Genomic DNA, 19,452 nt, shown 5'->3' with positions numbered 1-19,452 from the left:
AGGAATCGATAGTCGGTTACCCACTCGTCATCACAGCCTTCCTCTGATTCGACGTCTATGCATCCAAATCCCCCCTCATCTGGTGGTCTACCTCACTGATTCCCCAGGTATACAGCCCAACCCCGTTGGGATGTTTTACCTGCATACAGCCCTAGATCCGAACCCTCAGGCTCCTCTCGTGGACACCAGAGAGGAAGCTACAGGAGTAGAAGACAGTCTCGCCATCGAGACGGACCTAGGAAAAAGGGGGCTCGGAGAAGGAAAGTACCTAGATTCACCCCCTCACAACGCGGTGGTCCCAGTAGGGGGTAGACTTTACCACTTTCGGGGGTAGACTTTACCACTTTCGAGACCATTGGACCTTCGGTCTGTGGGCTCATAGCATAATCTCTAAAGGTTTGAGGTGAAAATGGCCACAAGGTCCTCCTCCTCCACCAGTGACCTTCTCCCAGAAATCCACTCCCATCCTGAAAGAGTACACCACAGGGTTACTCAAGAAGAAGCAATCAAACGGGATCGATCACTGAAGTTCCAAAGCCACCTGTTCACAATTCCGAAGAAAGGCTTGTCGGCATTGAGAGTGGACCTGGACTTGTCAAGCTAAACTCTTACATTCTCTGCGACAAGTTCCGGATGTTGACTATCTCTCAGGTACGGACCTTACTTCCCCGTAGGACCGTCACCACCTCTGTCGATCTTACCGACGACTATTATCTTGCGCCTATAGCTCGAAACTTCTCTTCTTATCTGGGTTTCCGCCTAAGCAGGAAAGCCTTTGTGTTCAAGACATGCCCTTGAAACTGGGAGAGAGAGTGTTAGAACAACTCAGGAACCAAGAGATACAGATCATTGCTTATCTGGCCGGTTGGCTCATTTGGGTCCGGCCGGTCATAGAAGGCAACAGAGCTACGAAGGAATTACTTCAATTTCTCGACAACCTGTGATTTCGGGTCAATCTCCAAAAAATCTCGCCTGCAACCATCAGGCCGCTTAGAATGGTTAGCCATTCAGTGGGACCTTTCGAAGCACACGTTGTCTCTCCCTTCCAAAAGGTAAGAGGAATAGTTTCCAAGATCAAAAAATTTTCTCAAACACAAACAGGTGTCCGAAGAGCCTTAGAAAGTATCCTCGGACTTTTCCAATTCACTTCAGTAACAGATCTCCTAATAAAAGCCAAACTCAAAGACATCAATCGAGTTTGGAGAAAAGAGAGCTACAGTACCTATAAGAGACATGGTCGAAGATCCCGTCTTGAAAATGAGACTACGCCCATGGTCCGAACCGAAGGACCTCTCCAAATCGGTACCTCTACAATTCCCACCTCCACAAGTGACATTCCATACAGCCGCGTCTCTAAGTGGATGGGGAGGATTACTCCTAACATCAGATGTTTCAGGTTCTTGGTCACTCTCCATGAAACAGTCCCATATCATTGTTCTCAAAGCCATGGCAGTGTTCTTGACCCTGAAGAGAGACTCTCCTCCGAGGTCGACCCACATCAGATTAGTGTCAGACAGCACAGACGCAGTACACTATGTCAACAGGGGAGGATCCAAGTCCCCCAACCTGAATTAGATCCTGGTCACTATCTTCGCTTGGGCAACAGAAGAGAACTGGTTCCTGTCAGCACCTCACCTAGCGGGAGGCCAGAATGTGAGAGCGGACTCACTATCCAGGACGGATCCACTGGAGTCAGAATGGTCTCTAGACATAATTTCATTCCGGTGGATACTCAGGCTCGTTCCAGGCCTCCAGGTAGATCTATTCGCAACTCAGATGAATCACTAACTTCCTTGTTATGTGACCCCAACCCTGGACCCTCGGGCTTATGCCATGGACGCATTACCCCGGGATTGGAACCATTAGAAGAAGATTTCCCTATCTCCCCCAGGGAATCTTCTAAAAACTATTACACAAACTACGCTCCTTCCGGGGTGCAGTGGCTTTAGTACCACCTCACTGGCCAAGAACAGTTGGTTTCCTCTCCTCCTTGAGTTGAAACTCAGTCCCATCCGGATCCCGTTCCTCAAACTGACACGAGTATCCAAACTCACTGTGTCAGATTACTCAAGGATAGCCTAAACTCTAACTTTGTGGACTACAGGAAGTTGGCAGCTCGTAGAGATGCGAACATTGAACCGGAAAACGATCTCTTCATCGAATGGGACAAAAGGGACTCGACAATTCGCCAATATGATTCGGCCGTTAACAACTAGTAGGTCCCCTAAGAGTGCAGACCATACTCGTATGTCCCCGCATTTAGCCATCTCTTTCTTGAGGTTCCTATTTGACAAAAGCCTAACAGTTAGCACTTTAACCACCATCAAGTCAGCTTTGAAGAAGATCTTCCTTGTTGGGTTCAACATTAACCTAGCTGATTCCTATTTCTCATCAACCCCAAAAACATGTGCTAGGCTTCGACCTTCGGTTCGGCCACAAAAGGACTCTTGGTCTCTGAACGGTGTTCTCAAACTTGCGATGGACACGGACAATGAATCCTGCTCTTATATCACTCTTCTTAGGAAGACTATTTCTAACGGCTATGGCCTCAGGTGATGGAACATCAGAACTAGCAGCTCTCTCACGAAACCCGGAAAACATAGATTTCCTCCCTTCAGCCGAAGTACTCCTTTTCCCGACAGCTTTCCTAGCTAAAAAATGAGGATCCGCAAAATAGGTGCTCCCCTCGGAAGATTATTCTTCATCCCCAGGATTTTTCTCCGTGTACAGTCACACACTCAAGCCCCTTTTTAGCTAGAACTGCCACCCGCTTGTCTGGCCCCTTGGTTATCAGGGAACAAGGAGGTACTATTTCCATTCACGGTATCAGGCAACAAATCCTCTACTTCATTAAACATACTAATCCGGAATCATTTCCCCAGGCTCATGATATACGGACAGTAGATGCCTCCAACAATGACTTCCAGAACAGGGACTTTGATGATTTTAAAAAATATACGGGTTGGAAATCCCCTATGGTTGTCAAACGCCAATATCTAAAGATCTTGCAGGCCCTTAAATACCCGACGATGGCAGATGGGAGCCTTATCCCTCCCCATTAATCTCCTCTTCTTCCTTTCTTCCATTTCTTCTCTTCTCCCTCCTACCCGCCACTCACACCACGTCGCTGCTCTCCTTGGTAGTTCGTTAGCCCTATGATATTTGTCATGTTTAATTCCTATGGTTTAACTGTTATTGTAGTTACCGTTCCTTTATGTTTAGATATACTTAGACATGTAAGGTTTGATGCCTTTTGCGATTCGACACTCAGTTGGTTCCTTGTCGTCATTATTATTTAACCTTACGTTCCCTATGTCATTTGGCTGGTTGGTAATTGGACGATTACTTTATTATATCATAGTATTGTCGTACATGGTGATTGTATTCTCCTCATTATGTTATTAATTTATTGGGCTTGGAAGGCATTCTCTGGTACTTTTTCGCCGGCCGTCACAGGTCGACCCAGAAAAGGGATTTTGACGAAGGAAAAATCGATTTCTGGGGAGAGACCTGTGACGCCCGGCGAAACCCTTCCCGATTATTTTTGTACGGACCCACCCTTTCCTTGCCAAGCCATATGTTCTTGCAGAAGGATGACCTGGTGAGCGCGAGTGGTAGGTGTCGGTGGGGTAACCCAACTGTATTCTCTAGGGCCTGTCACGGCCCTCCCCCTTTGATGAAGGGATTATCTAAATGGAAGACAGCCTGTGAATAGCGTTTTACAAACGCCCTTGTTAGATATACGACACCAACAAGGTGCTCGCGCGAGGGTTGTAACCTCTGCATTCCATGCTTTTAATTTTCTCTGGTATATTTGGAAGATTTATATCAGAAAAAGTACAAAGAAGGACTTTTTCGCCGGCCGTCACAGGTCTCTCCCCAGAAATAGATTTTTCCTTCGTCAAAATCCCTTTATTAGCAGCCAAGCTACAACCCTAGTTGGAAAAGCAAGATGCTATAAGCCCAAGGGCTCCAATAGGAAAAAATAGCCCAGTGAGGGAAGGAAATAAGGAAATAAAATGAGAATAAATTAAATTCTAAAAACAGTGACAACGTCAAAACAGATATGTCCTATATAAACTATTAACGTCAAAAACATGTCATATATAAACTATAAAAAGACTCATGTCAGCTTGGTCCACAAAAATATTTACTCAACTTTGAACTTTTGAAGTTCTACCGATTCAACAACCCAATTAGGAAGATCATTCCACAACTTTGTAACAGCTGGAATAAAACTTCTAGAATACTGAGTAGTATTGAGCCTCATGATGGATAAGGCCTGGCTATTAGAATGAACTTCCTGCCTAGTATTATGAACAGGACAGAATTGTCCAGGGAGATCTGAATGTAAAGGATGGTCAGAGTTATGAAAAATCTTATGCAACATGCATAATGAACTAAGATTAATATCTAAATCAGGACTAAGAAATTTAATAGACCTTAAGTTTCTGTCCAACAAATTAAGATGAGAATCAGCAGCTGAACAATACTCAAAATAAGGTAGAATGAAAGAATTAAAACACTTCTTCAGAATAGACTGATCACCGAAAAACTTGTAAGACTCTCAATAAGGCCATTTTTTGTGCAATTGAAGAAGACAGACCTGATGTGTTTCTCAAAAGAAATTTGCTATCGAGAATTACACCTAAAATTTTAAGTGTCATACAAATTTAAAGAAACATTATCAATACTGAGATCCGGATGTTGAGGAGCCACCGTCCTTGACCTACTTACAATCATTCTTCGAGTTTTTTAGGATTCAACTTCATACCCCATAATTTGCACCATGCACTAATTCTAGCTAAATCTATTACGGGATTCACCAACCCCAGATCTAAATTCAGGGATGGAATTGATGCAGAGAGAGTAGCATCATCTGCATATGCAACAAGCTTTTTTCTAGGCCAGACCACATGTCATGTGTATATAGTATGAAAAGTAATGGGCCAAGAACACTACCCTGAGGAATACCAGATATCACATTCCTATACTAACTATGGTGCCCATCAACAACTCAGATCCATTACTTAAACAGCATTGGAGATAGTAAGAAGGGCATCACATGCTCCAAGGCCTTTACGAAAACCAAATTGCAAACTAGGGAATAGACTATTACCTTCAGCAAACCTATTGATAAGTTTTGCCAGAATACATTCAGAAACTTTAGATATGGGAGTTATGGAAATTGGGCGGTAATCAGTGGGACTTGAGCTACCACAAACACATTTACATAGAGGAGTGACATTACTAGTTCTCCCACAAGTGCTAAAAGCTCCTCTTCTTGCTAACTTGCGCAAAATAACATAACTTTAGAGCTAAGAAATCTGCTGTCTTTATAAAAAAAAAAAAAAAGGAAAAATGCCATTTGGGTCTACACCTCCATAAGCATCAAGATCCATCAACACAGCTTTAATCTCACAAGATCGAAAAGCTAAACTAGTTAGTTTAGCCTCAGGAAAACAGGAATGAGGAAGTTCAAGTTTTTCATTTCTCAGTTAACTGAGAAAAACATCAGGCAATTAATATTTGAGACAGCTACAAATTAAAAACTAAGGCAAGGCTGTAAGAAAATCCACATTTTAGATTCAAGTGTCCTGTCTTGTTATTAAGTTAATGTTTACACCTTTTGGCTTTCATTATAATCTTGCATTTTTACCTAGCTTGAGTAAAATATGCACCTTCTGTGATTGATTGATTGATTTAAAGTTTTCAGGCATCCTGACATCTGAGGTCATTGACGCCGGTAACATTTAATTTATGTATACAAAAATAAAAGATAAAATAAAAAAAAAAAATAAAAGAGTATTCAATTAAAATCATAAAAGTTGAATGTAATAAAAGTTAAATATTTTTCAGAAGACCTGCTTCTGAAATAAATCTAAAAATGCCACTTGCATGGTAGGACACATCATTTCCAAGAATCTTGGCAAGGATGAACCTGCCACCCTCACCTCGAGCCTCAAACAAATATCTATTCCGCAAGTTGTTATAATTGGGGCATTCGGTCAGCAAATGCCTTACTGTTAGAGGTACTAAGCAGTCATCACAATACGGTTGGTGTTGGCCCTTCAGCAGAAACTCGTGTGTCAACCGAGTGTGACCAATACGGAGACGACAAAGAGACGTCTCCCATTTTCGGGGCATCATATTATACCTCCAAGGAGATATGTCATTTGTTATCTCTCGCATTTTATTGCCATCTTGACTATCCCATTGCTGTTGCCATTTATTGCAAACCAAGTTCTTGATGACAGGTAAGAAATCATTACAGGCAATGGGATACCTTCTTGGCAGCAACTCGGATGTAGCCTCCTTAGCCAGTGAATCTGCCTTCTCATTCCCAGACACACCTACATGTGCTGGAACCCAACAAAATTGAACTGTTATACCTCTCCGTCCAATAATGAGAAGCCATTCTAAAATCTTTAAAACTAGAGGGTTATTAGAATTAAAAACTTCCATAGCTTGAAGGACACTCCTTGCATCACTAAAAATTGTAAAATTACCCTCCTTCTCCAATGCTATTTTCTCAATAGCGGTTAATATGCCATACAGTTCGGCAGTAAATATGGAAGTGGTCAGAGGAAGTGCACCTCTACAATTAAAACCATTACTATGTACTCCAAATCCAACGCCAGCATCAGATTTGGAGCCATCAGTATAGATAAAAGTTGATCCTCTATGTTCTTTAACATGTTCATTAAAAAGAGACCTGGCTTCTAGGTCTGACATATTCTTCTTATCTCCAATAAAATATTTACAAAAAGATATCTCTGGTAACTTCCATGGAGGCGTTGATGATACCTTGAATGGAAGTACCTTATTTCTAATTATATCCAGACTATTTAATAATCGTTTCACCCGAAAGCCATAGGGTTGAGGAGATTTTGGGTGCAACTCAAAGTATGATGCGTGTCTTACAAGGCTTGCAGTCTGAAAGGCTAGAGAGTTAGGGAGTCTTTGCAATCTAAACCAATACCGAAGAATGGAAGACATTCGGTAAAGGTCTAGAGGTAACTCTCCAGCATCAACAAGGAGACTTGGGATAGGCGAGGTTTTAAAAGCTCCAGTAGACAATCTAATACCTGCATGATGTATCGAGTCTAATATTTTTAACCGGCTTGAGGTGGCTGAAGAATATACCTCACAACCATAACTAATTTTGGAAAAAATCAAGGCCTTGTATAATTTTAAAATAGTACTGCGGTCTGCCCCCCATGATGTATGGGATAATACTTTTAAGATATTCAGAGCTTCAACACATTTAGCTTTTAATGCTTTTAAGTGAGAAACCCATGTAAGCCTACAATCAAATATCAAACCTAAAAATTTAGCTTCTCTTGCACATGGTATCCGTTGACTTTTAATGTATATATCCGGGTCTGGATGTACTCCCCGGATACGACAAAAATGGACAATGGTAGTTTTACTTGTCGAGAACTTAAATCCATTCATGTCAGCCCACTGGATAATTTTATCAATAGAGAGTTGGATTTTTCTCTCAACCATTGCCATTCTAGTGCCAGCAAATGATATTGAGAGATCATCCACAAATAATGTTGAGAGAACATCCTGGGGAATGGCTGAGGATATCCCATTAATTGCTAGTGCAAAAAGGGTTACACTCAGCACACTACCCTGAGGAACTCCTTCTTCCTGGCACTTACTCTCTGATAGAGTTTCCCCCACTCTCACTTGAAAAACTCTACGTGAAAGAAATGCCTGAATAAATAGTGGCAGCTCTCCTCTCAATCCCAATTCATGAATGGTTTTAAGAATACCATATCTCCATGTGGTATCATATGCCTTTTCAAGGTCAAAAAATACTGTAACATGGTGCTGTTTGGAAGCAAAGGCTTCACAAATAGAAGACTAGTCGTATCAACACATCAGTCGTTGAGTGCATTTTTCGGAATCCACATTGAATCGGTGATAAAATACCTTTCTTTTCAAGGTACCACACCAGCCTTGCATTGACCATCTTCTCCATGATTTTACATAAACAAGATGTCAATGCAATTGGACGATAGTTTGCTGCTAAAAACTTGTCTTTACCGGGTTTTAAAAAGGCTAAAATAATGGCTAGTTCCCAAACACTTGGGTAACTATGATCATGCCATATTCTATTAATAATACTTAAAATAAATAGCTTTGTATTAAAATGTACATGTTTAATCATTGCATATGGAATTCCATCGGGTCCAGGGGCTGTATCATTGCAATGAGCAAGTGCGGAATCAAATTCTCTTTCAGTGAAAGGAGAATTATACGACTCTTCCCTTCTTGTTGCAAAATTTAAAATTTTCTTTTCTTCAGTGCTCCTATACTGGTGACCAGGGGCTCCTTCACACTTGCTGGATACATTTGAAAAATGATTAGCCAGGGCATTGCTAACATCATTTGCTTCGGTTACATACTGGCCATTCACCTTCAACACTGGTGGTGGGTTGGGGGTGAATTTGCCAGCTATCTTTTTTACTTTCCTCCACACAGCAGATGGTGGTGTCCTACTGTTAATGGAGGAAACAAAAGACATCCATGACTGGCGCCTTGCTTCTTTCATGGCACGACGGAACTGTGCTCTACATTTCTTGTACATAATTAAATTCTCATCAGTTCTGCGTCTACGCAATCGTGTTAGAGATCTTCTTGTGGCTCTGTGGAGGGCAGTTAGTTCTGAAGACCACCACGGGACGGGTCGTCGTTTGAATAACCCTGTTGTTTTGGGAATTGAATTGACTCCAGCTGTATGGAGAGTTCCATTCAGTAAGTCTATGGCATCATCGATATTTTCAACTTGTCCTGCATCCCCCTCAATTTCGCTTAGTTCACGAAATTTATCCCAGTCCGCCTTGTCAAGATTCCATCGTGGCGATCCCTGTAAAGGTGGACCATTGTTGGTGTTTATAATGATTGGTGCGTGATCACTAGTATGCCAATCATCTAATGTTCTCCAATCAAAGTCGAGAAGGCAATTAGAGCTTACGATTGATAGGTCAATACATGACAAGGTACCTGTCTGGACATGAAAGTGTGTGGGCTCTCCTGTATTAAGGAGTCCCACATCTTCATTTTCCACAATTGATGTTATGATATTTCCCCTCGTGTTTGCTAAAACATCACCCCACAAAGGGTGTCTACCATTCAAATCTCCAAGTAAAAGGAAAGGTTGAGGGAGTTGTTGAATAACCTCCACTAAGTTGTCATACAAAATGTTATCATTTGGAGGCAAGTACAGAGAACAAATTGTATATTTTCGCCCTATGTCGATCTGTACAACCACTGCCTGCAGAGGTGTACGAATAGACAGAGAAACTTGGGGAACATCTCGACGAACGTATATGAGACTTCCGCCATGGCTCCCCACTTGGTGATTATATGGTGTCCTATAACTAATGTATTCGCGAGGGCAAGGGGTATTATGATCAAGTTTGCTCTCCTGTAGACAAATAATTATGGGGGAATGCTCATGAATAAGGAGCTTAAGTTCTTCATATTTGGCCCTTAAACCCTGACAATTCCATTGCAAAATGGAGGAAAAAACTATGGTTTATAATTTGGTAGACCCCTTGGATGGAGTCTTCCCATTAGCAGTGTTTGATCTAACACTATTTTTTGGTGGTTTTATTAAAGAGGGTCTTGATAGATTGGGTTTAGAATTTATGATTTTCTTTTTGTCTTTTTGATCTGATTGTTGAGGAGGTTGGTGGACCTCCACTTGAATTTCCGATTTATTTAAATTGACTTCCAGATCAGAAATATCAACTGACAAATCATCATACTTATTTGACGTCGTAATTTTGATATTTCTTATGGAGGGGGGCGAGAGAGATGGAGGTCTCTCTCTTTTCCGATTAGTAGGTTTTGAGCTACCAGGTTTTTGCACCTTCCCCAATACAGGTGCACCTGGTAACTTTGTGTCAGGTGGCATCTCCATCAAATCAGGCAAGGACATGGCCTGGGAGAGGTTAGTACTATTGCTGGTAATGGGGGACGAAGGCTGTACAGAAATGGGCAATGACCCATTTTTAATACGCTGTGGCAAAGCCTCAGAAGGCGATATGATTACCTTGTCATGCAGTACTTTATTATCAGAGGTTGTATTTCTTTTCTTAGGATTACTGGCAGTGCTAGGTGGGGTTGCTGTCTCCTGTGGTAAATTTACCTTTGATTTTAAGGCCTTTGCATAGCTGGTTGATTTATTCAACAATCTTTTTGCATGTCCCACACTTATGTGTTCTAAACTTGATTTGTTTAGGGCAGCTTCCTCCAACTTATACAGTTCGCATCTCCTATCAGTTGATTTATGATTCAAATTGCAATTTGAACACCTGGCCTCAAGTGTACATTCTCCATGATAAGTTTTGGAGCAAATACCACACAATTTTCCATTTTTACAAACTTTGGATGGGTGTCCAAATTTAAAACAATTAAAACATTGCAGGGGCTTTTGTTTGAAAGGTCGAACTTTAATCCTTTCATTTTCAATAAAAATATGGAAAGGTACATCAGCATCCTGGAAAGTGAGTATAATCATTGAAGTTCCAGGAATCTTATGCACTTTCCATACATTTAATGGACACATAGAAAGTATCTCCTCCTCTGTAAATTCGTATAGGTCCTTATTAAAGACCACTCCCCTTCCATAACTAAAATTAAGATGAGGTTTCATTTCCAATGTAATTTCATCACTGCCTGTCTGTAAGTTAGACAGTATTGCAGACTGAGTCGAAGATTTGGCATGGATGAGATAACTGTTCTTCCCAAAACGAGATATATCTCCAGGTGCTATGGTTCCTACTTTTTTTTGGATAAACTTACATATCTTAAAATAATTCCCTATTATCCCTTTAGGTTCAGCTAAGAGCCACATTGGTGGTTTGGGTTTTCTCTGTGAAGGCATGGGTACATTTCTATCTTTTTCAAACCAATCAGCAGGTTTGTACACATCCAATTCCTTTGGGACCTTATCACAAAGAGCTCCCATGATGTTCAATTCGTTAATTTTGATACTACTAATATTACTTATGGCATTAAACGCCTCATCGTGACTTTCAAAAGATATCCAAGAGTCCCATTTTTCATCTCCAAGTCTCATCCTTATTTCCTTTATCAATCCATAGCACTCAAATGCTCTATATATATCATCATAATTTGTCTCTAATGGGATTTGGGAAACATGAAGGAATCGTAGTTTCCCTGTGTTACCCAAATTGTTAGATTTTTTAACATCAGTAGAGTGGTCCTTTTTAGTTCGAAGGTCGTCAACAGAGTTTTCCTTAATTACAGTAGCAGAAGTCGTCAACAGTGCCGGGGGGGAGTCAGCAAATCCAGGGGATGGGGAGTCAGTATTTGAAGGGTCCATATTTAAGGATGGGATTTTCAGGTTTTTTGTTGTTTTGTTGGGGTACCTGCTTGAGAATTATAAGAAAGTATCATACGTTGGAAAGGAAATTTGCATTCTCCACTATCGGCACAATGAGAGTATATTTCCCCGATGGTCCACTCCATACCCTACCCGAAGGATAGCATCAAAACAGATATAGAGGCACAGGTGTAAGCTAAACCCGCCTGTTAGGACTGAGACCAAAGTAATATGGAATCATCCTCCCCATATCTGTAATGATGGGCTTCCGGCCAAAAGCCAAGAGTCCCACCTCAAGGATTGGATCCCCCTGGATTCCGATGACCCAACCCTTGAGTGTAGTTCCGCCAAAAAGGTCCAAACCATCTTTGGGATGGCTGAGATCATCCAATACTCTCATATATAGCTTTGAATGCGAATACCTCCCAACCGTGATCCCTTCTCCCATTCATCTAAGCAGGCAGTAATAACGAATGTGGAAATATCCACGCCATTTAAATTAAATAGAAAAAAAAAAAAAAAAAAAAAAAAAAAAAAAAAAAAAAAAAAAAAAAAAGATAAGTAAATAAATGAACAAATACAATAAATATATATATATATATATGCATACATCTACATATATATATAACTAAGAAAAATAATAATCATAGAGATAGGACAGCAAGATGAAAGAAAGTTGATAAAATTAAGAGAAGGTCGAAGTAATATTAAGCAGAAGAAAAAGATGAAAGAGAGAAATTTAGATTCGAACTGGGGGAGCAATTTCCCGAAGTTCGAGAGCCCTCTTGCCCGTCACCAAGATTCAGCACGGGAATGAAATGCCGTGCTGAAGCTCAATGACTTCATCAAGGCATTCTCTCATTAAGAGGGCACCTTCTGTGATTCTTTATAATTTCACAATTAGGAGCAAGTGGGTTTCTTTAGGGAAAACTTGGATTTTCAAAATATGGACCTACTCATCAATGTGTCAAGGTACGTGATTGTGGAGTGGGCAACCCTGCATAGCTCTTACCTAATGGAGGTTAAACAAAATTTTCAAAAAGAAAGAACTCCAATAATCAATTCCAGAGTTACTACACCTAATGCTTATTATAACTTGAAAAATTAATGGGATTATCAAGATGGGTTTTCTGTTCACTGAAATTAGATTTTACGTTATCAATGGAGCACCTTCAAATACAGAGCTTTTATGGCACAATATCAGGATTAACTATATTTGCATACTAAAATCCACCTCTCATTTATATCTTGCCACCATTAAATACAAATATTTTCCAGATATTCCCACAAAAGCTTGAAAAATCCTAAAAAAAAAAAAAAAAAAAAAAAAAAAAAAAAAAAAAAAAAAAAAAAAAAAAAAAAAAAAAAAAAAAAAAGTGTTTAAATTAAAAGTACTGTACCTTGTACATTTTTTATAAGCAAGTAGCTCGGCTTAAAAATATTATCTAATCTTTATATTTGTTCTATTATCAAACTTCATCGCAGACTAACAACTCATCCAGTACAATATCAGGTCCCAAATATTGAGTTCCTGAAGCCACTAAACTGCTGTGTTGTACATGGCAAACCTTTTGAATTTTTCCAATGATATTTATATCTAAAAGTAAAATGGTATCACATCGACAAATTTTACTTTTATAACATCAATACCCACCTTTACATTTACAGAGTCCAGGCCCACAAAGATCATACAGTACTTTGATTGAATCCACTGATTTCGTTGTCAAAGATGATAACCTGAAAGAAAATATCAGGATAAGTATACTACATTCTCAAGAAATAAGAAAAATTACAACAAATAAAATCAACACGGAAAATTTAAGATGAAATTACCAAGTAATTCAATCAACATCTTAAACTGTTAAGAATATTATCCTACCTGGTTTTTAAGGGACACAAAATTACTGCAAAATAATAGATCAATGTGGTTAGGATTCATACTTCAAGGAGATCCTAAGATTTTCCTCAAAAAGGATAAGAATTACTGTAGGCCTAAAAGTTTGTACTAATGACAAAATGAACATTAAACTACTTATAAAGTCTAACAATATAGATAACATTACATGACTTTTTCATCTTAATTCCCTAAAGCCTCAAACTTTTTTCCTTCAATAAATACCTAAAGGCCACAACTGAATTCAACCACATACAAGAATAGCTATGTAAAGTTCGATATTTTGTAATACTTCAGAAGATTTTTTAGTTATCTAAAACTTATCTCCAAATCCAAAGTTCTGTTTTCCAGGAGGTCTCCAATAAAACTAAATGTATCTAGGCCTTCAGCTTATTTGTTTATTTAAGAACTCTCAAAAAAAAAAAAAAAAAAAAAAAAAAAAAAAAAAAAAAAAAAAAAAAAAAAAAAAAAAAAAAAAAAAAAAAAAAAAACATCAGAAACCTTAGGCGAGTGATATGACAAATTCGTAGATAATACTCATTTTTCCTAATGATACAAACCTTCAGCTATTTATTAGGGGTATCACTTTCGGCGAAGCGGAAAGGACGAGCCATTCAAATTTAGCAAAGGTTAACTCCCCATCCCGCTAGTTAGCGGAGGTAGCTTGCTACCGCTCCCACTCACACACCTGTGATGTAGCTCACTTTGCTTGGAGGTAGGAGTTCAAGGGGGATAGGGCTGGCAGCCAAGTTTGTATAAATAGCCAAGGTTTGTATCGTTACGAAAAACAAATTACCTACGAATTTGTCTGTTCCATAACTGGAATACAAAACTACGCTCTTAGGGGCGACGCTCCCATTAGGAGGGTGGACGTCCCTGCCAATATGGCTTTCTGGCTACCCAGGGCTCCTTATTTTGTATAGGTTTGTACCAAAAATAAGGAGTCGCTAAACCTTGCTGTGCAAGGTCTGCGGCCTACACAGCTGTATGTGTGTGTGACTGTCCAGGTAAAAGTTATTTGGTCTTTGTAGGAAATACTGTTGTAACCAAACTTTCCCAATACCACCTCGCCCGGGTATGGACGCAACAGTATCAGCTTAATACTGTACTAGGTACACAAGGAAGCATGGTTTACCTGCAGTTGGTAGGGGGGTAGCTTGCACTGCTCCCACTCATACCCCTGTGATTTAGCTCACTTTGCTTGGAGATAGGCATTCAAGGGGGGATAGGGCTGGCAGGTAAGTTTTTATAAATAGCCAAAGGTTTGTATCGTTGGGAAAAATAAAAATTATCTACGAATTTGTCTATTTGTTCCATAACTGGAATACAAACTTACATAATTTATTAGGAGGGACACCCATTGGGAGGGTGGACGTCCTTGCCAATTTGACTTTTTGGCTAGCCGGGGCGCCTTATTTTGAATAGGTTTGTACCATAAATAAGGAGTTGCTAAACCTTGTTAGGGAAGGTCCGCGGCCTATGCAAGCTGTGTCGAGATATTTAGTAATGTAACTACATGTAAAAGTTAATTATTCAGTCTATGTAGGAAAAACTGTTGTAACCATATCTTTCCCAATACACCTCGCCAGGGTATGGGGACGCAACAGTATCAGCTTGATACTGTACTAGGTACACAAGGAAGCATGGTTTACCTGCCATGGTTTCAGGGCAGCTTGTGCATTGAATCAAGGATGCTGCTCCAAGAGGGGAGATGAAGAAAAGAATAAGAAAGAATAAGATCCAGTCTAACCATCTAATTTACGCAGAATAAAAACCGGGTAACTGTGCCTTCAACCTTCAGCTACTTATCCAATAAGGATCTTAAGATATACAGCTGTTGTGCAGCCACCACAAGACTGATAAGAACGTATCGAGCCTCCTGTGGGTCACGTCTTGCTGGTAAAGGACTGTTAATGTATTCTGATGTTTCCACACCCTAGCCTGTAGAATCTGCGTCACTGAGAAGTTTCTCTTGAGGGCTAGGGACGTAGCTACACTCCTGACATAACGAACTCTGGGGCGACGAGAAGGAGGGGGGTTTGGATTCAGGGCATAGTCTATGACCTTGCGAATCCAAGCAGAGATGTTCTTGGCAACCCTCCTCTTGTTCCTCCCGTGCTGACGAAAAGTACAGGCACCCGGGGACGGGCTGCGGCTGTTCTCTTGAGATAGCTTCAAACTCCTCACTGGGCAGAGTAAGAGATGATCAGGGTTATCTGTTACGGAGAGGAGACTAAATCTGGAAAGAGTCGAATCGGGGATCCACCACTCCCGGCTTCTGAGTCTTGGCAACTAACTCTGGGATGAAGCTGAACTCCCCATCCCCTTGAATAGGCAATGTCGCATGAGAGACCATGAAGTTCACAGACTCGCTTGGCCGAAGTCAAAGTTAGCATGAACATGTTTCAAGACAGGTGGCAATCTGTTGCCTGGTGTAATGATTGATATGGATGTCTCTTAAGAGACCTGAGAACTCGAACCACGTTCCACGGGGGAGGTCTCACTTCAGACTGAGGACAGGTAAGTTGGTAACTCCGTATGAGTAAAGAAAGTTCCAGCGATGAGTTAAATCCATTCCATTCAGTCTAAGGGTGAGGCTTAAGGCCGAGCGATAGCCTTTTACTGCCGAAACTGAAAGGCACATTTCTTCACTCAAATAACTAGGAACTCCTCTATTGTTGGAATAGTGGCATCAAGGAGAGATACCCCTTCCACGACACCAACCACTGATGATTTCCGCAGATATCCCAACATCCTGCTCGCAACATGTTGCGAAAATCCTCTTCGAGTGAGGATGCTGGATAGTCTCCAGGTGTGAATTTGTAGAGAACCTACAGCTTCGTGGAATATGTTGGTATGTGGTTGTCTGAGTAGATCGTGTTGTGGAGACTCCGTCAGGAGTTGCAGAAGGTCCGGAAACCTTTCTGCATGCTGCCATAGTGGAGCTAGGAGTCATTGAGAGGTTGACCGATGCTCTGGCCTTGTTCAGTACCCTCCTCATCAGACAGGACGGGGGAAAGGCGTAAATGTAGATGTCGGACCGTTGTTGGACAACATCTTGCCAGAGCTACTTAGGGTCTGGGACTGGGGAGCAATACAACGGGATCCTGAAGTTCAGGGCTAGATGATCCAAAGACCACACAATACTCACTATGCAAGATGCTCTACTCAGGTTGTCGGTGAGCACATTCCTTTAGCCTGGAATGAAGCGTGCCGATAGTGGTATCGAGTGAATCTCGGCCCATCTCAGCATCTCTACTGCCAGATGAGATAGGGGCTGCAAAAAGGTACCTCCTAGTTTGTTGATGTAAGTCACTACTGTGTTGTCGCTCATCACCACCACTGATTGGCCCGCCAGGAACTGGTGGAACTGGTAAAGGGCCAGGAAGACAGCTTCATCTCAGGGAGATTTAGGTGGAGGTATTCTTTTGACTGACCAGCGGCCTGAGGTCGTGTGGTGCAGCACGTGGTCCCCCCCCTTTTTTTTTTTTACTTAGAAGAGTCCGAGAACAGCATAAAATCTGAGGGGAGGACGAGGAGATCCACTCCCTTTCCTAGATTTTCGTCCGACATCCATCATTTGAGGTCCATATGGTACGCGGATATCCAGGGAGTCGAAGGCCTGATGCCACCTGGACTTGTCGCCACTGGAGATTGAAAATCCTGAGCCGACCGTTGGCAAGTAGATGGGCCACAGATGCAGCCCGGGGAGATGTAGCCACGTCTGGGCTGAAACTTGTTCTTGTCTGAAAAAGGGTCTTGCAACCTTTCTCAAGCTCATTATCCTGTCGTCTGATGGGAAGATTTTGTGGGGATTGGTGTCCTTTATCATGCCTAGATATACCAGTCTCTGCATAAGAAGCAGGGAGGACTTCAAGGTTTACCATATCCCCAGATCTTCCCAAAACCTCAGAAGTAGGTCTCTTGTTGACACCAAGTCCGCTAGGATTAGCCAGTCGTCCAGATAACGGAAGAGATGGATGAACTGGTATTTCCTATTGTCTAGGATGAATCTCAAGTATTTCCTTAAAGACTGATAGATTGGGATCCGGAAGTACCAGTCCTTTAGGTCCAGTGTGCACATGAAGTCCTGTGGTCTTAATGCTTGTCTGACAGTCCTTTGCAGTCTCCATGCTGAACTGAGTTTGCTTGACAAACTTGTTCAGAGCTGAGAGGTCGATGACTGGTTCCCAGCCTCCAGACTCATTTTTCACAGTCGACTGAAGAGGGCTGGAGACCCATTGAGGAGCTCCTGGAGAGTGCAATTCTTCAACAGGGTCTGGGCTTCAGCCTGGAGAGCTAGCCTCTTTGCTAATCCCATCGCTAAGGAGTCTATTGATACTGGATTCCTGATCGGGGGAGGGAGAGATGTCGTGAACAGGACGCCATACCCTGAATTCATCACAGAGACCGTCCAGGCTTCGGCCCAGCAACTTTGTAGGTATCCCCCCCACTAATGGACAAGCGGGGGGAGTACCTATCCTAGTGTTTGTAGCAGCGGCCTCTCCTAGGTTGTTTTCCTCCCCTGGAGGACTTTGTGCCTTTCCTGTTCTTGGTTGGAAAGCGCCTTTTAAACACTGCTGGCTTTGCTGCCGTCTTGTTCGTCGAGGTCTTGTAAGGACGAGATTGCTGAGGAGCTGGTGTTTATAGGGCTTGGATGTCAGAGCACTATGGAGGAGGGAACCCTGGCGAGTACCTCCATCTCTCAGCAGCGTGTTCCACGTTTTTGGCTCGAAAAGAGAGGATCCCTCTAGAGAGAGTTCTTAAGCCTACCGATCTCGGCATTCAGGACCTGCTGATAGAATCTCTTGACGCCGCATCTCGACGTTTCAGGATGGTGTTCGCCCATAAGTTCGAGACTTGATTGAATGCCTGAGAAAGAAGTTTCCATAGCTTCCCTGGTACGTTCCTTGGAAAAATCCTTGGTCCGTACCAGGATTACCAACCAAAGATCTAGCCATGAAGAAGCTGCATGGCATTCTTCGTGACCTTTCCTTGGTCGAGGATCTAGACTACCAAGAAAGACCCCCCCCACCCCCCGGGGTGAGCTCTTCTAGACTGGTGAAGTGGAAGACGTGGATGAGGCTCATCTAAGACCTCAAAGCATCTACTCTGCTGGACGCGAGGAGGTGGGAGGAGTTTGGCAGTTAGAGCCGGAATATTGAGAGGAGCAGAGAAGAGAGAGCTGTTGGGCGATCTTTGCCCAGGCACTCTAGCCCTTGAGACCAAGGCAACAGTGGACTGGTCTCTGAGCGCTTCCGAGTGCCAAAGCCACGATCTAAGACAGTGTCTTTGTCCTCTCGTGGGGTTATCTCCGGGTCGGTAAACGCGTTGAGTACCCTGATGATCGGGATTTGCCAGAAGGCATGTTCAGACTTTCTGCTCCCCCTCTGAAGTGGGACTGGCAACGAAGTCTCCTCATTCCACCCCAGAGCTTTTCTAGGGGTGGGTCGTGAACATCCTTGAGTGACTGGTGGTTCCTGCAGCCCTGGAGGTCCTCGAAGAGGACTTTGGCAGAGTTTTACAGTCCTTCGATTACTTCCGGGGAAGGCGATTGTACTCCAGCATCGGGCCAGTTGGAGTTTTCCTTCCTGACTTCTGCTGAAGGTGGAGAGCTCTGTGTGAGGGGTCTCCTCACACAGAAGGTAGAAGGGAGGAAATCCATCCCTCCCGAACTCACTCGACAAATGTGAGGCAGAAGAGCGTCCGGAGGGAGTCCCCAGAAGGACAGGCCTCGAAGGCCTAACAGGAGTGTTTCACCCTGGGAGATGTTACTATGTCAGATTCCTCTATTCCTCTTCAGGGGAGAAATAGCCAAGGCTCTTTGCAGGAGCTCAGCTGGTGCCATCAGACGTTGCGAGGTCTCAGAAGAGCGAGATGAAAAAGCTGGCCCAAAGGCTTGCACAACCGCTCTGACCCTGGCACTGAACCAAGGCTGCTTGCTGACTATGGCACTGTCAGAAAACCCTCCTGAAGAGAAAGGGACCGTAGGTTCCCTACGAGGAGTCTCGACAATGGTTGATGTGGTGGGTCCGCCTTCGAGGATAGGATCTTCGGTATCTTGATCCCCTCTGTGGAGCCCCTTCCCTCTACCCTGCCAGTCGAGTTTTAACGCGTTTGCGGGTAGGGGAATGGGGCGACTGATCTGTCAAAAAACCTACCTTTATGTTCCTTTTGACTGCGAGACTTC

General features: G+C 42.4%; 1 long non-coding RNA gene across 1 annotated transcript in view; it reads right to left on the bottom strand.

Moving 5' to 3' along the window:
- LOC137647301 (uncharacterized) overlaps positions 1 to 13,107 on the bottom strand; it is a 37,112-nt gene extending 24,005 nt beyond the window's left edge. The window contains exon 1 of the long non-coding RNA XR_011045576.1: positions 13,023 to 13,107. This is a non-coding gene — a long non-coding RNA (uncharacterized lncRNA). The remainder of the gene's footprint in view (positions 1 to 13,022) is intronic.
- Positions 13,108 to 19,452: the final 6,345 nt, after the last annotated feature.

This window comes from Palaemon carinicauda, chromosome 9 (assembly GCF_036898095.1).
Source record: "Palaemon carinicauda isolate YSFRI2023 chromosome 9, ASM3689809v2, whole genome shotgun sequence".
NCBI classification, from domain to species: Eukaryota; Metazoa; Arthropoda; class Malacostraca; order Decapoda; family Palaemonidae; genus Palaemon; species Palaemon carinicauda.
This window is presented reverse-complemented; position numbering and strand designations above follow the sequence as displayed.